Here is a 20,161-nt window from a genome sequence, read left to right as displayed (position 1 = left end):
TCCTTCTGTTCTTTTATTTAATGACATGGTTCAAAGTTACCACTGCCATAAGCATTGATTCATGTCATGCTTCACGTTAACTTGGCTGTGTTAATTCTGTATCACTCTAATTAGACGAAATCCATCTTTACTATGTATTCAGTAGGTAAAAACAATAAATTCATGTTGTTCCTTATGTTAAAATGTGTTTTCTTTAGTCCCTGTGATAAAGAGACAACAATCATTTTACCATTTAAAAAAAACACACAATAATTTTGTCCTCTAACCCCTCCCAATGCCCTTGGGTTCTTCTTTCTCTGCTCCCCATCATCAGTCCCAGGGTCAGCCTCATGATTTTTTTGGAGCACTCTCAGATAATAGAATGTCTTTGGTGACCTTAGTATTCCACACAATCAGTGTTCAGTAGTTTATATGTCCTGTTCAAGGTAATAATCACAACTCTAATCTTCTTTCAGTGTCAAAGCCTGTCCCTTCTCAGGCCTGGCCCAGGCTGCAGCCTGCAGTAGGAAAGGGAAACAAGGTGTAGCATGATGCTTCCACTGGGGCTCAGCCAGCATCTGCTTCCCTACCCCTTTTCACCTACTTGTCCCCCAGGGTCTGTTGCACACAAGAACAAGAGGTCTAGGTCACAACCAGTCCCCCTATCTGGATCAAGTTTGTGGTGGTGTGGTGTTTAGTCACTAAATTGTGTCCTATTCTTTGCAACACCATGTTGCAAACCCCATGTTGCAACCCTGTTAGGCTCCTCTGTCCATGGGGTGAAGTTTAGCCACTGTTCAAATCTGACTGTTTAAATTTTTTCCCTTGGCGGGGTCTTTCATAGCTACTTTAAAGACCACATCTCTGGGCCTTGATGTATGTAGTTCCATATGTATGATAATGTACATATGTAGTTCCCTGACATACAGCTTCCACACAGAGGAGAGCTCCCCCTATCCTCCCAGTCTCTCCCATTTTAAATTTATTTGTGGTTCTGACTTATTCCCACTGTCTCCCTCGAACCTCAGGGGAGACAAATCAAGACCCCCCAAGTGGCCTTCTTGAAGCCCTAATCCCCCCTAGTAAATTAGGGCATTTTTCACATGTAAATGCAACAGATTTTCCAACTTCTCTCAAGAGGGCCCCTCTAAACTGAAATCCCCCAGACTCTAAGTGAGTCAACATTCTCCAAAGGTGAGTAACCAGACTTCACATGTTTGTGGACTTTGGGTAGCAGGGAGAAAGTTCAGAGGTACAAGCGGCCCATGAACAAAAAACACATCAAACCAGAAGAGGTGAAAACACAACTTCAATTTTAATGGTCCCTTCAGGGGAAAGATTTGTTGATCCACACCATTTTTCATAATTCTCAGGGGCCATAGGTGGAAGTCACATGATATTTAGGGAAAGGCCAACTCCACCCTGGTGTTTTTTGTGTCAACCCCCATAGCCACTTTGTCAGCGCCTCATCATTTCTGTGCCTCCCTAGCTGCCTACCAAGTAAAAACATCAGCATGTTTCTGGAGGCCACGGTGGGTTTCAGGTATTCATCTGCTATCCTGATGATGGGTGTGGGCGTTCCAGGACTGACTTCAGAGGCTCCTTTATCCATGACTGGTTGACGCCACAGATGGGCTTCAGCAAGAGAACACAACTGAGAAAACCTGTGAAAGATGATGGAATCCAGAATTACCAGTAGGAAAAATACCAAGTGGTTCCAGAAGCCCCTCTGCATTTCCATCTTCCCTAACAGACACACGTGCCCATGTGTGCACACACACACACACACACACACACACACACACGGTCATAAAATACTGCCTTGAGGCAACATCTGATTGCTTTATGATTTAATTCCCATGTATCTATGAAAATATTTTTATTTTAATATACTGTATGACACATGCCCCCACCCCCACCCCCTGGACTAATCCCTCACATTTTCTCTTCAAGGTATTTTTATAATCTAGTCCTCCAGTTCCACACACACAATCAAAATCTTGTGATTTATGACTGAGATTGCACTGAATTCAAAGATTAATTTAGGGAAGAATTTATATCTTTCCAAAAATTAGTCTTCCTTTCCAAAAGAAAGTTACTTAAAAATATCATAAAGTGTCCACATAGGAAGTTCATAAAAAGTTTCATGTATGTTTTTCCTATGTTTTTTAAAAAGTTAATTGTATTTGTAGATGTTTTACACTGCTTGATACCATTTGAATAGAATATTTTATTTCTATTATATTTCCTAATTATTAGAGGCATATGCAGAATCTATTTTTATGTGTTTAACTTATATCAACAATCTTTCCTGATCTACTTGCCTTGACTATTCCAAGAAGGCAATACCTTAAGAAAAGGACAGTTTGCTACCTTTTTGTTAATAAAATACTATACACTAATAATAGCTCTCATCCCTCTTCAATTTCTTTTAGACACTGAGCACACTATTTTAGTCTCTTTCCATGACTCTATATGAGATGGGAGGAAATCTGGAAGACAGAACCTCTCAAAGAAGGGTGTGTGTGACCTGGGTCCATCTCACAGACCTCCTTGCCTCAGTTTCTTCAGTTGTCACATGAAATTGACCACAGTAGGGTCACCAGTGTAGGAATATATCAAATTTCTTCATAGTACTCATGCTAGACTCTTAGGAAAGCACTATCAAAACAAAAACAAAAAACACCACCACCACCACCACCAACAGAGTCCTGTCCTCACAATTACCCCTCTTACAGCCTGTAAGAACCCATGTCATGACACTAAACAATACCCACTTGGATCACTCATCAATGTCAGTTATGTAGCTGTTCTGTATCAAAGACTTGCAAGGTAATATGGCATGAGAAGTATGGCTACTCAGTCAAAATTTCTACAATTAGACACCCCACTTATGACGTGAATTGTGCATTTCAGAGTTGTGGCCAAGGCTGTATCTAGAGATCGAGAAAGAAGCAGAAAATTCTACCTGAGGCCAAGTTCCTGTTTGGCACTTGAGGCCAAAACTGCTCAATACTGACCAGAAGACCTATGGATATGCAATGGGCATTTTAACTCCTAACACAGGAAACATTTAATGGGAGAGATTTTGAATGAGTCAGGAAAGATCTCTGAGGCCAAGAGAACTGAGTATCCTTCCAGGGAACAGATATGAAGATGGTAGCCAAATATGGGTAGTATTTTCCCCTTTTACTAGCACCTCTCAGTCACTCAGTGTTCAGCCTCACACCAGAGATAACCTAGCTGGTGGTATCCATGGCGCCAAAATCAGAAAGTTCTTTGAGGCATTGTGAGTCATCATGACTCCTGGGTCTGACCAACCAGGCTCTCACAAGGGATAAGACAGGGAGAGAGAGAGAATCCTCTGACTAACTTCTTGCGGTCTCTTCAGGACTCTCCTTCCAGAGAAACCTGAGTGGTCTGGGTGGTAAGCTATCCAGATATATACAAAGTAAGGTAACATTGTTTTTTACCATCACCATACTAGTCCACCTGATAAACTCCAACCCTACAGTATGAGACTGTCATTTGCTTTATAGAGAATGATGTGGAGCACAGGCTCTAGAAACAGGCTTGGTTAGTTCCAATCCCCGCTCTGTGTTACCTTGGACAAGTTAGATGAGACCCCAAAGCAATCTCTTATGAGCACTGCTGGGAACGTGTGTGTGTGTGTGAGAGATTGTGAAGGGAAGAAGCCCCTGGGTCCACTGGATTCAGTGTATTTCATCATCTTTTTCAGGCCTTCTCGGTTGTGCTCTCTTGCTGAAGACTGTCTGTGGCATCAACGATTCATGGATAAAGGAAGCTCTGAAGTCAATCCTAACACACCTACAGTAACTATCAAGAAGGAAGAAAAACACCCAAAATCCCGCAGGGTCTCCCAAAATGTGCTGGTCTTTTTACTTGATAGGCAACTGGGGAGGCACAGAAGTGATGTGGATTTGTCCAAGTGGGTGTGGATGCTGACATAAGCCACAACCAGGGTAGAGTTGGCTATTGCCAAAAAGTCATACTATCTAAGTGCTTATGTATGCCCATAATTTTAGAAAAAAAAGCAAAAAAAATGTGGAATAACAAACTCCTCCTTTGTTTCAGTTGTTAAAATAAAAGCTGAATTTTCATCCCTTTTGACTCAATATGTGTTTATGCTGATACAGTTTTCCTGGGTTACACTGGAAGGGGGATTCTGTTCATCCTAACAGTCTACGCAGAGGCTCTCAGACATAGCAGAGATGGTGCGATCACACTGCATGTCCGATTTCTTTCACCTTTAATTAAAAAAAAATCAAGGGACATTATATAGTTCTAAGTCACTCAAGGACCCAAGACTCCCGTCCCCTAGGCCTTTTGGAAAGACACTCATTGTGTTGCACTCTAAAACCTGTTTGCTTATCCTGGTGAGAAGACACTGTTTAAGAACAGGCCATAAGGTGGGGAGTGGTGGCATTTAAGACAATCTTTTTAAAATGTTGATGCTCATGAGAATATCATTTAAATATTCTGCAGCATCAACTCGTCTTTGTTGGCTCTATTTACTATAAAAAAAACAACAACACAAGGCATTTAAAAATGGGAACATACATTCAGAGCTTTCTAATGGTACTACTTGTCATTGTCCCCAAACAAGTGGAATCCTCGGGTCCCTTATCTGCACCATGTGAAGTACACCTGTTCAGGCCACAGCTGGGTGAACAGAATCCATTGGACTGAAGTGATGCCAGCGAAGATAGCTCCCCAAGAGATGTGCTGGGAAAACCATGATGCCCACTGGGGTACAATGGAAATGGGAAGTTGGGAAATTGGGCATTCAGAGTGGGAGCTAAGCTGAGAGGAGGACAGGATGAGCTGAGAGGCAGGAGCTGCGGGGGTGTGAGAAAGCCTGCTGACCAGTGAGATGTTCGGCTGGGACTCTTGCCCTTGTTGGACTTGGCAGACTCCCCAGAACGATTGGTATCCATACTGCACATCTCCCAAGGGTGGTCTGATCATCCACGGAGGACAGACGGCTGACAAGGGTATCACATGCACTCATGTGACCTCTGACTTCTCACCCATGGAGGGGCAGGGTATGGACTCACATAAGAGTCCAGGGGGCTTCAAGCCCAGAGAGGCCCTCCTCACAGAGGTTCATAAATGTGCTGAGTTTAAAAGAGGCAACTAAATATCCCTTACGTACTGGGAGCATGAGCTCTCAAGATGTCCACTTGGAGGGCTTGATTTGTTTCTCCAGAAGTCAGAATCACAAATACAAAGTTCAAAAAAAGGTAGAAAAGGGTAGAAAATATGAAATTCAAAAAGGCTGGCAGAAAGAGAGAGAGTTAGAGAGAGAGAGAGAGACACACACACACACACACAGATGGCTGGAATCCTCCTAAAGGAGTTTTTACCATGAGATGTTTGCAGAGGCTATATGCAGCTTTAACAGAGGATCAGGATGCAGGTGAGGCTCAGGGATTAGGCTAATTGGAGAGTGTCTCATACAGTGCCACAGAGAGACATACTGTCTCCTTAATTTCTGCATGCTGCCTCTCCTTGGCCAATGTATCTGCTAGCCAGAGAGAAAGAAAACCATGGTAACAGCAGTCTATGGATGTCAGCCTTCTGGGGCACAGAGCAGTGGAGAGAAGGGAATAGAATTATCTGGGTGGACAAACAGAATAAACAATCCTCCACTTTTTCCACAGGCAGCATCTACTGTTGGTTTGCTCAGAGGAAGGAACACTTTGCCCAACATAGCCACCTTATCACTGAAAGGTGAGATAGATTTGGCCATAGTCCTGCCTGGAAGCTAAATTATAACCTTAGTGGCCAGCTGTCAGTTTTGTAACCCAACGACCCAAAAATGGACGGTTAACGATCCACCAACCAAGGAGTATTTAGGGCTGGTTCACCCTGCTACCCTGACTCCCCCATGGAGACCTTAAATGACAATGAGAGGTTCTCAGCCCGGATGGAGAGGGGCAGGAACTGGGGAAAGAGGGCACAGGGGGACAAAAGGTGTTAAACTCCCTCATTATCATATATTCCCTGTATACATATATTTCCAGATATATTATATTTAAGTTGGTACCTTAATTATTAAAATAATTACTGATAATAACAATACTGTTTCCAGATATATTTAAGTTGAAATAATTACTTAAATATATCAGTAATTATTGAAACAATTACTGATAATAACAATACTCATCAATTTATTCAACAAATAGTTCTTGACAATTCTGTGTGCCAGCCACACAACAATGATCAAAAGATATAATATTCCTGCCCTCATTGAAAGAACTTCCCTGATACCTCAGTTGGTAAAGAATCCGCCTGCAATGCAGGAGACCCGGTTCAATTCCTGGGTTGGGAGCTTACATTATAATTAAGATTTATTGATTTCTCAGGTCCTGTGCCAAACACTTCATGAGTACTGTATATTCCTTTCAATAATGCTGTGGAGTAGGTACTCTTAGCTAGTCTTTCAGCTAAAGAAGCTATAATTCAAATAACTTCAACAATTTGCCTAAGATAAAACACATTACTGCAGTGGGCAGCCTATCCCTTCTCCAGGGGATCTTCCTGACCCAGGAATTGAACTGGGGTCTCCTGCATTGCAGGCAGATTCTTTACCAACTGAGCTATGAGAGAAGCCCATATTTTACAAAAATGGATTTTGAACCCAAGCAGAGCTTCACCTAAAATCAGTGCTCTTAAATACTATGTTACTATTTATATTCACATTAGCTAAAACTATAGCTGAATATATGGTCATAGAATATCCACATGACTACTGAATATTTAAGTTTTATTTAATAAATGAATAGAAGTGTTTAATGAAATCATTTATTTAATTGTCATTCCTCAGAGTCAATCATTCACATGAATATTAAATTATAGAACTCATTTTGTATTGCCTTTGATAGATTCTTTCTGTACTTTGTAAATTTACATGTGGCCATGTATGACAATGTATGACAACATAGATAATTTTTCAATTAAACTTGGAAGAGACACAGATATTTACTAAAGTTTTGTGAAGATAAGAAGAGATTATATCACATATCACACAGTTAAACTTGCTAAAAGTAAACCTCTAGTTTCCCAAATTTCACCTAACTACTGTTAGATTTATCACCCTAGTATCAGTGTCTTCTCTCTCACAGGTTCCCCCAACCCTCTCCCAGGCCACTCTACATCCTCAGAATTTCCCTAGTCCTTTATAGCCTCTCGCCAAAATTTGGTTTGCCAGTCTACCTAATAATAATAGGACTCATTCAAGCAATGAGATTTCAGCAAAGCAGATATGCTTGGCAGCCACTCTCTTTGTGTCTCTGGCTAGTTTCATCTTAACACAATACATTTTACAAATATTTTTACAGTTTGAATTTTATATTTTGTAGTTTTTAATAGCTTGACAATTATATCTCATATTTTAAAATCATTTTATTTCAATGGAAATTTTAAACAGTGAAAAATGTAAAAAAAGGAATGTTCTATAATTGCATCCATGCTCAAGAATTAACCAGAATTAAAATTCAAAAATATATTGTGACCATGTTTCCATATGATTAAATACTTTCCGATCACACAATCTTTTACTGACTGAGTCAACATATATTCATTGATTCATTAAAATATATTTTTAGACCACTACTTATGTGCTCTTAACACGTATATGGTGTTTTTGACAAATTATATAGAGTAAATAATAATTTTTAAACAAAATTTCAGCCGTATACCTTTATATTGATCATTTGTGATTTAGTACATTAGCTTTAGATTTTATGCTGCCGCTGTGCCTGCTGCTGTCACTTCAGTCGTGTCTGACTCTTTGCAATCCTATGGACTGTAGCCCTTTCCTCCAGGCTCCTCTGTCCATTGCATTCTCTAGGCAAGAATACTGGAGTGGCTTGCCACTTTCTCCTCCAGGGGATCTTGCCCACCCAGGGATGGAATCTGTGTCTCCTGCAGCTCCTGCATGCAGACAGATTCTTTACCACTGAGCCATGGGGAGATCCTTAGAGTTTATAGAACTAATCAAATGAAAATATTAAGATAAAGTATGGAAAAACCATTGAATACATTTTTTAAAACATGGTTATATAAATAAGAACCAAAATATTTATTTTTGTTACAGATTTAATTTTTCATTAAAACGGTAAAACTAGTGTCTGAAATATGTACCTTTGAAATGAAAGTCATCTTTGAAAAACATTGTCATTTTTGTTGAGAACATATATGCTTGGGGAAAACATAATTGTTTTGTTGTTTCTAGGCAGCAAATTATGCTCAGAGACTGAGATTGTCTTTGACAATTTATGTAACACAGGTTCACTGAGGGAGATAGAGTAATTTCACAATCCAATAGCATACAGGATAATTTCTCTTAAAAAGCCAATAAAGAAATAAAAGAGTTCAAATCAATACTGGAGGAATGACACTATGGTTCCGGACAAGAGGGAGACAAATAAAGTCCAAATTTAGTTGAGCTGCACCTTTCTACAGCAGGCCGTCCAGAGAGTGGGCTTGGTCGACCACAAGCAGATGCCCAGCTGCCAGGGCAAAATGTTGCTAGACCACGTTGCTAAGGAAGGTAGAAGCCATGCTAGAGGACAGGGCACGTTCCTAGGAAAGGAAGACACTATATTGGCAGCCAAAGCGATCTCCTTAGGCTGCTGCAGGCAGGCAAAGAGTCATTTCGTCCAGGCGGGAGCTTATCCTCACCCCTACCCCACTCCTACCCACCGCTCAACACAACGTCTTCAGAGAATTATTTAGATCCGCAAAGAGCTGCCTTGCACAGACCGAACACTCTGGAGATACTGTTCACATCTCTTGGTACTTAAAGCTTAAATGTTCTCCAGTCATAGTCGCTCCTCCTTGTGTTCTTACAGATAAGCACCCAGCAGTGCCAGTCAGTAGCGGAATTAATGTATGCTTGAGAATTCCATGGACTGAAGAGCCTGGCGGATTACAGCCATGGGGTCGAAAAGAGTCAGACATGACTGAGTGACTAACACTACTTCTATGACAGCTACAGATACCAATGATAACATCCTGACACAGCTTCCTCAATGTGAACAACTTCACTCTCAGAGCAAAACAGCTTCATTCTTAGATCAAAACAAGTGGGTTTGAAATCATATCTAATGAATGCACAACAGTAATTCTCAAACTTCACAAAAAATACCACATCTTATGATGAAGTGAAAGTGTAAACCATAGTGTATATGGTAATGGGTTTAATATGAAATAAGTAATTCCATTCAGAAGAATTGTATCATCCTGACATGAAAACATACTGAAAGAAAAAAATTAAAAATTTTATTAACAAAATGTAATGATTTTTACCACTACACCAGCTGCATTATTTTAGTGTTTCTAGCCATCAGGCAGTGAATCTCCACTAGACATATACACCCATAGTGTATATGGTGATTGGAGAAGGCAATAGCACCCCACTCCGGTACTTTTGCCTGGAAAATCCCATGGATGGAGGAGCCTGGTGGACTGCAGTCCATGGGGTCGAGAAGAGTCAGACACGACTGAACGACTTCACTTTCACTTTTCACTTTCATGCATTGGAGAAGGAAATGGCAACCCACTCCAGTGTTATTGTCTGGAGAATCCCAGGGATGGGGGAGCCTGGTGGGCTGCCGTCTATGGGGTCGCACAGAGTCGGACACAACTGAAGTGACTTAGCAGTATATGGTAATACTTTATATCATAATTTTTAATGATCAAGCTTTTTGGGTAGAAAAGTTGTTTTCTATGTTTGCTCCAATGAGCACAAGAGGCTGTGGAGTCACATGTGTTTTATTGTTGTTTTACTATGTTTCTCCTCTGTTGTTACCATAGAAATGAAGTAGCATCAGAGAGTCATGTCATTTTCAATAAACATGCTTTCTTATTTGTTTGTAACATTGTTTGACAAATGTAGTTTAAATCTACTATCCAGATATTCTGGCTTTTCTTTTTAGTTAGGCATTTAGGTTGCTGTGCTGTTGCTTAATATTAACAGCTTCATGATTTTTATTAGTGTGATAGTGGATTGATACAATGGACTTCATTCTCTTCCAGCCTATTTCTCACACTGATTTTATCTTCCCAGCAAAGTGCATCTTAGTCTCTCTTTGTCTCTGTCACTTTTATCTTTGTCTCTATCATATTTAGCTTAGTGGCTCAGTGGTGTCCAACTCTTCACAACCCCATGGGCTGTAGCCCACCAGGCTCCTCTGAAATAGCCAAATTTAGAATAATGATGTTTTACAACTTATATCTAGACTATTATTTTAAAAGAACAAAATAGATTTCTCTTGTTGTTTGACTAATGCTAAATATTCTTCACAATGTTGTGCAGGAAGAAAGAAGAATGGCGATTCAATTATGTGTTTATTTGTTGTTCTAGACTAAAGACTCCACTGCTGTAACAAAACAGCTCCCACTGCATTAGGTTATACACTACTCAAAACAGAGAGATAGGATCAGGATCCTTGTATTAAATTGGAGGAAATTAATTTCATTTCCAAGCTCTTGAAAGTCTTTACATGAATTACCTCATTAGATTCTTATAGCTAAGCTATGAGTTTGGTCCTGTTACCTACTCTGTATTACGGCAGGAAAAAGTGTTTAAATAGGTATAGTATCTTGCCCTAAGGTACAGCTTGTTAGTAGTAGTTGTTTTTGAATCTTGGTATTTACTGCTGCTAGAGTACACATGTTTAAATTAATCATTACCCTAGAGTCTAGGTAATGATTAGTACTGACGAAGGACAGCTCATGCAAAGTGATTAAGGTCAAGACAGAAAAGAGACCATGAGGTGTCTGGGGAACTGGGAATGGCTTAAAATGATAAGTGTGATGGTTAATGAGCAGGAGGCCAATGACAGAGTTCCTCTGTCTGCTTGGTGACTGTCTTACTCCATTCAGGCTGCTATGATAAAATATCATACATTGGAAAGCTTATAAACAACTGAATTTATTTTTAACACTTTTAGAGGTTGGAAGTCCAAAATCATGATGCCAGCATGGTCAGGTGATGGTCTTCTTCCTGGTTCATTGTTGTTGTTCAGTTGCTCGGTCACGTCTGACTCTTTGTGACCCCATGGACTGCAGTACACCAGGCTTTCCTGTCCTTCACCATCTCCCAGAGTTTGCTCAAACTCATGTCCATTGAGTTGGTGATGCCACTCAACCATCTTGTCCTCTGTCCTCCCCTTCTCTTCCTGCCTTCAATCTTTCCAGCATCAGGGTCTTTTCCAATGATTTGGCCCTTTGCATCAGGTGGCCAGAATATTGGAGCTTCAGCTTCAGCATCAGCCCTTCTAATGAATATTCAGGGTTGATTTTCTTTAGGATTGACTGATTTCCTTGCAATCCAAGGTACTCTCAAGAGTCTTCTCCAAACCACATTTTGAAAGCATCAGTTCTTTGGTGCTCAGCCTTCTTTATGGTTCAACTCTCACATCCATACATGACTACTGGAAAAAATATATATATATATTTTGACTTTGACTCTACGGAACTTTGTTAGCAAAGTAACGTCTCTGCTTTTTAATATGATACCCTGAAGAAGGAAACGACAACCCACTCCAATATTCTTGCTTGGGAACTCCCAGACATGACTTAGTGATTAAACAACGAGTAAGCAGAAAAGTTTAAATATGAAACAACAGGTTGACACTATTGAAAAAAAAAGAAACAGACATAAGAGAGTAATGTAATACAGCAATGATGTTCAAAAAGCAGAGAAAGTATAATCCTAGAAAAAAGAATTATTCCCAAATAGTACAAGAAGAAGTTAGTCATAATCTTCTTTAATACTAGTAAGAAATTTCAACTCATGGAAAAAATGAAATTAAAGGGGAGAAGAGGCTCTCGGTGGCGGCGGAGGCGGCGGAGGTGGCGGAGGCCAGGGAGGAAGATGTCGTAATGAGCGATCCAGACCAGCATGGCTGCCACTGCCGCTGTCAGTCCCAGTGACTACCTGCAGCCTGCCGCCTCTACCACCCAGGACTCCCAGCCATCTCCCTTAGCGCTGCTTGCCGAGACATGTAGCAAAATCGGCCCTCCAGCTGTTGAAGCTGTGGTGACGCCTCCTGCTCCCCCCCAGCCTACTCCATGGAAACTCATCCCTATCAAACCTGCCCCTCTCCCTCTCAGCCCCAGCAAGAATAGTTTTGGAATCTTGTCCTCCAAGGGAAAGATACTTCAGATTCAGGGGTCACAGCTGAGCACGTCCTACCCTGGGGGGCAGCTGGTGTTTGCCATCCAGAATCCCACCGTGGTCAACAAAGGGACCCGATCGAACACCAGTATCCAGTACCAGGCGGTCCCTCAGATCCAGGCCAGCAGTCCTCAGACCATCCAGGTGCAGCCCAGTCTGACCAACCAGATCCAGATCATCCCTGGCACCAACCAAGCCATCATCACCCCGTCCCCGTCCAGTCACAAGCCTGTCCCCATCAAGCCAGCCCCTGTCCAGAAGTCAAGTACGACCACCACTCCGGCACAGAGCAGGGCCAATGTGGTGAAGCTGACAGGTGGCGGTGGCAATGTGACCCTTACTCTGCCTGTCAACAACCTCGTGAACACCAGCGACCCCGGGGCCGCCACTCAGCTCCTCACGGAGAGCCCCCCTGCCCCACTGTCTAAGACTAACAAGAAAGCCAGGAAGAAGAGTCTTCCTGCCGCCCAGCCCCCTGTGGCTGTGGCCGAGCAGGTGGAGACGGTGCTGATCGAGACCACCGCAGACAACATTATCCAAGCAGGAAACAACCTGCTCATTGTTCAGAGCCCCAGCGGGGGCCAGCCAGCTGTGGTCCAGCAGGTCCAGGTGGTGCCCCCCAAGGCCGAGCAGCAGCAGGTGGTGCAGATTCCACAGCAGGCCCTGCGGCTGGTACAGGCAGCATCCGCCACACTCCCCACCGTCCCCCAGAAGCCCTCCCAGAACTTCCAGATCCAGGCTGCTGAGCCGTCACCTACTCAGGTCTCCATCTGTACGCCTTCTGGTGAGGTACAGACGGTCCTTGTCCAGGACAGCCCCCCAGCAACAGCTGCGACTGCCTCCACCACCACTTGTAGCAGCCCCGCGTCCTGTGCTGCCCATCTGAGTGGGACCAGCAAAAAGCACTCGGCTGCAATTCTCCGAAAAGAACGACCCCTGCCAAAGATCGCTCCTGCTGGGAGCATCATCAGCCTGAACGCAGCACAGCTGGCAGCGGCGGCCCAGGCCATGCAGACCATCAACATCAACGGTGTCCAGGTCCAGGGCGTGCCCGTCACCATCACCAACACTGGCGGACAGCAGCAGCTGACTGTGCAGAATGTATCTGGAAACAACCTGACCATCAGTGGGCTGAGCCCCACCCAGATCCAGCTGCAGATGGAACAGGCCCTGGCTGGAGAGACCCAGCCTGGGGAAAAGCGGCGACGCATGGCCTGCACGTGTCCCAACTGCAAGGACGGGGACAAGAGGTCTGGAGAGCAGGGCAAGAAGCACGTGTGCCACATCCCCGACTGCGGCAAGACCTTCCGTAAGACGTCCTTGCTGCGGGCTCACGTGCGCCTGCACACCGGCGAGCGGCCCTTTGTCTGCAACTGGTTCTTCTGTGGCAAGAGGCTCACACGGAGCGACGAGCTCCAGCGGCATGCCCGCACCCACACAGGGGACAAACACTTCGAGTGTGCCCAGTGTCAGAAGCGCTTCATGAGGAGTGACCACCTCACCAAGCATTACGAGACCCACCTGGTCACGAAGAACTTGTAAGGCCAACTGAGGCAGAGGCCCCACAGATGCAGACCTGCCTGGGCCTCTGGCAGAAAGGAGGCCCACGCTGTCATGGGCCCGCCTCAACCCCCGTTCCTATTGTGTGACTGTCCCCACAGGAAGGGGCTCTGCTGCCCCATATGCACCTCCTTCTGAAGCCCCTTGGCTCCGCCCTGGCCCTCCCCTCTCACCACAAGCTCCTGGCCTGCCCAAACCATGGACACTGGCCATGCCCAATGAGACGTTCTAAATCAGGACGAGTGGGAACCCTTATTTCCAAAGGAAAAACATGAATTTCACTCTGTCGAGGAGCAAAGTGAGCCCCCTCCCCCCAACACTGCAGGAGTCGCATCGTGCCATGCCCCCTCCCTCTCCTGTACCTCCCTGGCCCCCTCGGCCACTGCGGGCGCCTGGACGTCCGGGGCCCTGCACCCAGGGCTCCACTGGCAGCCAGTCCGCCTCCACTCCACACGCCCCACCCCACCCTGACTCTCCTCCAGCACATTCCAACTTTCTATTTAAAAGTAAAGCTACCCACCCACTCCCTGATCCCCCTTTTTCTATGGAGAACGTTGCCTTGCCTTATACTCTACTTCCGATGATGAACACTGTGTGGTGTGTGTGCTTTAAAGACGTTTATTTAATTGCTCCCTTCTTCCTGTCCTTGCTACTCACCTCCCCCATGCCTGCTTTTAGTTTAGGGGTTTTGGGGGGCAATGATGAGCATATGAATTTTTTTTCTCACTTTAGCAATTCTCTTTTCTAAATGACACAGCATTTCAACTCAAATCTGGATTCAGATGAAACACCTTCCCATCCTGAACCTCCTCCCTCTCCCCATCATCTCCCCCACCCTGACCAGCCCGAGCCCTACTTGTGTACAGTGTATATTGTATAATAGACAATTGTGTCTACTACATGTTTAAAAACATATTGCTTGTTATTTTTGAGGCTTTTAAATTAAAACAAAAATCCAACTTTATTTTTAGTTGTAACTGCTTGAGGTATATTTTATGAATTAAGTGACAGATTTGTTACCCTTTATTAACGATGTACTTTGTTGGTCAGCGCTGGGCTGACAAAAATTTTTTCTTGCTAATAAATTTAGTTGCCTGAGGCAAAATCTGCAAAAAAAAATAAATAAATAAAGGGGAGAAATTGACAACAATGAGCTGACAAAATTCTTGTGAATATAGGAAAAAATAAAGCCATTGCTGAAGTGAAACATTAGAAGCATTAGGAATCAGAATGGATGGTACAGAAGAAAAAAGGTCTGATACCAGGATATAGAACAGAAAAAAAAACCCCACAAAGAAATAAAAACTACTAGAAGAAGGCGACAGATAAGAAAAGGAGAGAACAAAGCACTAACCTATGGGTTGTTGTAACTCCTACCAAAATTCTCAACTGGAAATGTCATTTTTACAAGGGGAAAATATCAGGCTGGTTTTAAAATTCTTTTCTGTAATTTTTAGTGTCAAAAGGCGTACTAATTTACCATAAACTCAGTAGATTAAACAACAGAAATTTACTGTCTTATAGTCTGGAGACTATAAGTTGGAGATAAAGGGGTTGGCAATTTTGGTTCCTTTTGAGGGCTGTGAGGTAGAATCTATTCCAGTCCTTTCTTCTAGCTTCTAATCATTTGTTGTCAATCTTTGGTGTTCCTTAGTGTAATAGGATTCTCCAGAGAAATGGAACCAATATGATGGGTGGATGGATAATGACACATAGACAGACAGATTTATTATAAAGAATTAGTTCATATGATTATGGATGCTGAGCAGTCCCAAGACCTGCAGTCAGCAAGCTGGAGACCCTGAGTCCAAAGGCCTGAGAAAGTAGGAGAGCTGATGGTTTAATTTTACAGTCTGAAAGTCAGTAGGCTCAGGCTGGAGAGTCAAGAACAGCTGATGATTCAGTCCAAATCTGAAGGTCAGAAAAGATCAAGGTCTCAGCTCAATCCAGGCAGAAGGGGTTCTCTGACTCTCTTTTTTTCTTTTATGAGAAATTCCCTCTTACTCATAGAAGGGTCAACGGTTTTGTTCTATTCAAGCCAACCACTGCTTAGATTATGGCCACTCGGATTATGAAAGGCAACCTGCATTACTAAGTCTACCAAATTTAAATGTTAATCTCATCCAAAAAAACACCTTCACAGACACACCCAGAATAACGTTTGACCAAATAGCTGGGTACCCCGTAGTTCAGTAAAGATTGATACATAATATTAACCATTGCACTTAGCTTCTGTTGCATCACTCTGATCTCTGCCTTCATCTCCACATGGTACTCTCCATGTGTACATATATGTATCCAAAGTTACCCCTTTTATAAGGACACCAAGTCCTATCAGATTAGGGGGCCACCTTAGTCCAGAATGATCTCATTTTAATTAATTACACCTGAAACAACCTTATTTCCAAATAAGGTCACAGTCTAAGGTACTGTGGGTTTGGATTTCAACACATGAACTGGGGGCGGGGGGGGCAAAATTAAACCCATCACAGAAGGCTTATCAGTGACTTTTCTCAAAGTTAGGAAAGAGGAAATACGTGACACAGAAATTGTAAAGCTTTCTAAGCAGGGTCTTGAGTTGTGCGACTCCAGAGGACAGTCTCAGAGACTGCAAGGTGAGCTGTTTCTGGAGGCACCATGCACACCTCATTCTAGGTGACAAATGCCCCCTGGAGTTACATACAATGGGCATTCTCCTGTTTTGCAGGCAACAGGAAATCTCAAACATGCACTGACACAGAAAACACAGGCACCCATGAACCCAGCTTGCAAAACAAAATCAACCACGACCACCTAAAGGAAAATGATTTAGGACTGGATGAACAATTATATTAAAAGGACAGTGGTAGAGTGGTTGGAATTCTGTGGAATAAAAACTACCCTTTAGCCCCTTGTGGCCTGCGGTGGCGGGCATGTCAGTGTCCCCCAGCCGGGTGTGCTCCCAAGGGCGCGGTTCCTCGCGGCGCCTCGCCTCCTCTGGCGCCTAGCAGCCGACTTAGCACTGGTGCGGACCAGGGGAATCTGAAAACAACAACAACAACAAAACAAACAAACAAACAGAACTATCCTTTACTTTATAAAAGTATATACTGTTCAAATATTTTTATATTAAGCTCATTTCATACTCAAAATCCAATTTTAAAAAGTCATTTTGTTTTATTTTATACTCAAAATCCAATTTTTAAGTCACTTTGTTCAGTTCTTATTTGAGCTAATGATAGTAAATACAAGTCTCTATAATTCAGCACTATTACTGTTTCCTTCTGTTGTTAGTCACTCTGCTGCTGCTGCTGCTGCTAAGTCGCTTCAGTCGTGTCTGACTCTGTGTGACCCCACAGACGGCAGCCCACCAGGCTCCCCGGTCCCTGGGATTCTCCAGGCAAGAACACTGGAGTGGGTTGCCATTTCCTTCTCCAATGCATGAAAGTGAAGTCGCTCAGTCATATTGGACTCTTAGCGACCCCATGGACTGCAGCCTACCAGGCTCCTCCGTCCATGGGATTTTCCAGGCAAGAGTACTGGAGTGGGGTGCCGCTGCCTTCTCCGGTTAGTCACTCAGTTGTGTCCAACTCTTTGTGATCCCATGGACTGTAGCCTGGCAAGTTCCTCTGTCCATGGGATTCTCCAGGCAAGAATACTGGAGTGGGTTGCCATTTCTTCTCCATTGTTTCCTTTGAACAACATCAAATATCACCCTGACAATTTATATTTGTATACTGCTACAGAATTTAAAAAATATTTTTACAGCATCATTCTATTAATTCTCACAGCAACCTAATTTCATTGGAGCGTGTATATTATCTCTGTTTAAAATATCTTGCCTCGGGCTTCCCTAGTAGCTCAGTGGCAAAGAATCTGCCTGCCAATGCAGGGGACACAGGTTCAATCTCTGGTCTAGGGAGACCCCACGTGCCATGGAACAGCTAAGCCCGTGTGCCACAGCTACTGAGCCTATGCTCTAGAGCCCAGGAGCCACAACCACTGAGCCCATACGCCACAACTAGTGAAGCCTGCACACTCTAGAGCCTGTGCTCCCCAACACCACAACAAGAGGCCCATGCACCCCAACTAGAGAAAAGCCTGTTTAGCAGCAAAGACTCAGCAGAGCCAAAAATAAATAAATAAAATTATTTTAAAAATAATAGTGTTAGGCAAAAAAGAAGCTGGCCTTATATATCTTACCTCAGATCATCTGGCTATAAGACATGAACCCAGAATCTACCTGGTACATAATTCATTCAAATATGTTTAAAATATTTTGCTGAATTTATGACTGTGAAAGTCTTGGGTAAAATAGAAAATTTTGGCTAAAAAGAATACCCAGAAGAGTATCTTGAGATGCTAGATGTGGGTGTGGGTGGACATCAGTATATAAAAGTTAACTTTAAATCACATCCAAACATTCTCTCTTCTGTGAGTCTTTTCTTGGTTTGGTTTTACCACGTTTTTTTACTTCTGTTGAATTGTAACCTCATTTCAAAAAATGGAACAATTTAAATAAACTCATGTTTGTTAAAGAACTGTCCATCTTTGAAATAAAACTAAATTGTCTTTAAATATGAACTTTACACAATCCTGAATCTATCTCTCCCCTGAGAATACCAAGGAAACAGTGCCTTAAATTCAGTTTTTAAATTATTTTGCCATTTTCCAGGATGTTTAAATAGTAAGATACAGGTAACTGAGGATTAAGATACAAATTCAGGGCAAAGAAATGAAGATTAGAAAGGTGGGATTTGCTACACAGGCTAGTGGGATGGATCTTTTGTGCTGTACAAACGGTGTTGGTGGGGACTTAAATTCACTGTTGTCATGGAGACCTTTGCACCTGGCTGACATCTATTTCTGCTTTATTGACTATGCCAAAGCCTTTGACTATGTGGATCACAATAAACTGGGAAATTCTGAAAGAGATGGGAATACCAGACCACGTGACCTGCCTCTTGAGAAACCTATATGCAGGTCAAGAAGCAACAGTTAGAACTGGACATGGAACAACAGACTGGTTCCAAATAGGAAAATGAGTACATCAAGGCTGTATATTGTCACCTGCTTATTTAACTTATATGCAGAGTACATCATGAGAAACGCTGGGCTGGAAGAAGCACAAACTGGAATCAAGATTGCCGGGAGAAATATCAATAACCTCAGCTATGCAGATGACACCACCCTTATAGCAGAAAGTGAAGAGGAACTCAAAAAGCCTCTTGATGAAAGTGAAAGTGGAGAGTGAAAAAGTTGGCTTAAAGCTCAACATTCAGAAAACGAAGATCATGGCATCTGGTCCCATCACTTCATGGCAAATAGATGGGGAAACAGTGGAAACAGTGTCAGACTTTATCTTTTGGGGCTCCAAAATCACTGCAGATGGTGATTGCAGCCATGAAATTAAAAGACGCTTACTCCTTGGAAGGAAAGTTATGACCAACCTAGACAGCAAATTCAAAAGCAGAGACATTACTTTGCCAACAAAGGTCCGTCTAGTCAAGGCTATGGTTTTTCCTGTGGTCATGTATGGATGTGAGAGTTGGACTGTGAAGAAAGCTGAGCGCCGAAGAATTGATGCTTTTGAACTGTGGTGTTGGAGAAGACTCTTGAGAGTCCCTTCGACTGCAAGGAGATCCAACCAGTCCATTCTGAAGGAGATCAGTCCTGGGTGTTCACTGGAAGGACTGATGCTGAAGCTGAAACTCCAATACTTTGGCCACCTCATGCGAAGAGTTGACTCATTGGAAAAGACTCTGATGCTGGGAGGGATTGAGGGCAGGAGGAGAAGGGGACGACAGAGGATGAGATGGCTGGATGGCATCACCAACCCGATGGACATGAGTTTGGGTGAACTCCGGGAGTTGGTGATGGACAGGGAGGCCTGGCATGCTGCGATTCATGGGGTCGCAAAGAGTCGGACACGACTGAGCAACCAAACTGAACTGAACTGAACTGACATCTATTATTTTCTTTATTGAGATGGCAATCACTTAGCTTGTGGGATCTCTGATGCATCTTGCTTTGCTTTCTCTTAAACTTTTTGTGAATGAAAGCAGACATTAAAATGTGCTAATACAGTGTCCTGACTTTGGGAGCTCTTCTTCCACTACATTCGTGATTTGTTAAGGCTCATCTGTGGTTCATTTTAGCCATGGTGTTGGGAGGAAGAAGCAGACAAGTAGGATGCCTGAAACCGCCTGCACTTTTGCCTGGGGGCCAGGAAAGTGACCTTTCATCTTTATTTGCCTAGACTATAGTTTTCAAGTGTTTAAAGACCATTTCTTTCCAGACAATACAGCAAGGGCAAAAATAAAAGTGAAAGTTATATTATTTGTTTTTTAATGTTGTTATTATGATGATTTTAGCTTTATTTTAATAATTCAAGCTGAGGGTTACGTGTAGAAAACAGTAATAATTTATTTC

The 20,161-nt window shown here is 42.9% G+C and overlaps 1 pseudogene; it reads left to right on the top strand.

Annotated features, from left to right (window-relative positions):
- The first annotated feature begins 11,911 nt into the window (after positions 1 to 11,911).
- On the top strand, positions 11,912 to 14,053 carry LOC113887496 (annotated as a pseudogene).
- Positions 14,054 to 20,161: the final 6,108 nt, after the last annotated feature.

This window comes from Bos indicus x Bos taurus, chromosome X (assembly GCF_003369695.1).
Source record: "Bos indicus x Bos taurus breed Angus x Brahman F1 hybrid chromosome X, Bos_hybrid_MaternalHap_v2.0, whole genome shotgun sequence".
Taxonomy (NCBI): Eukaryota; Metazoa; Chordata; class Mammalia; order Artiodactyla; family Bovidae; genus Bos; species Bos indicus x Bos taurus.
The sequence above is the reverse complement of the archived record's forward strand: the minus strand, read 5'-3'. Positions and strand labels throughout refer to the sequence as shown.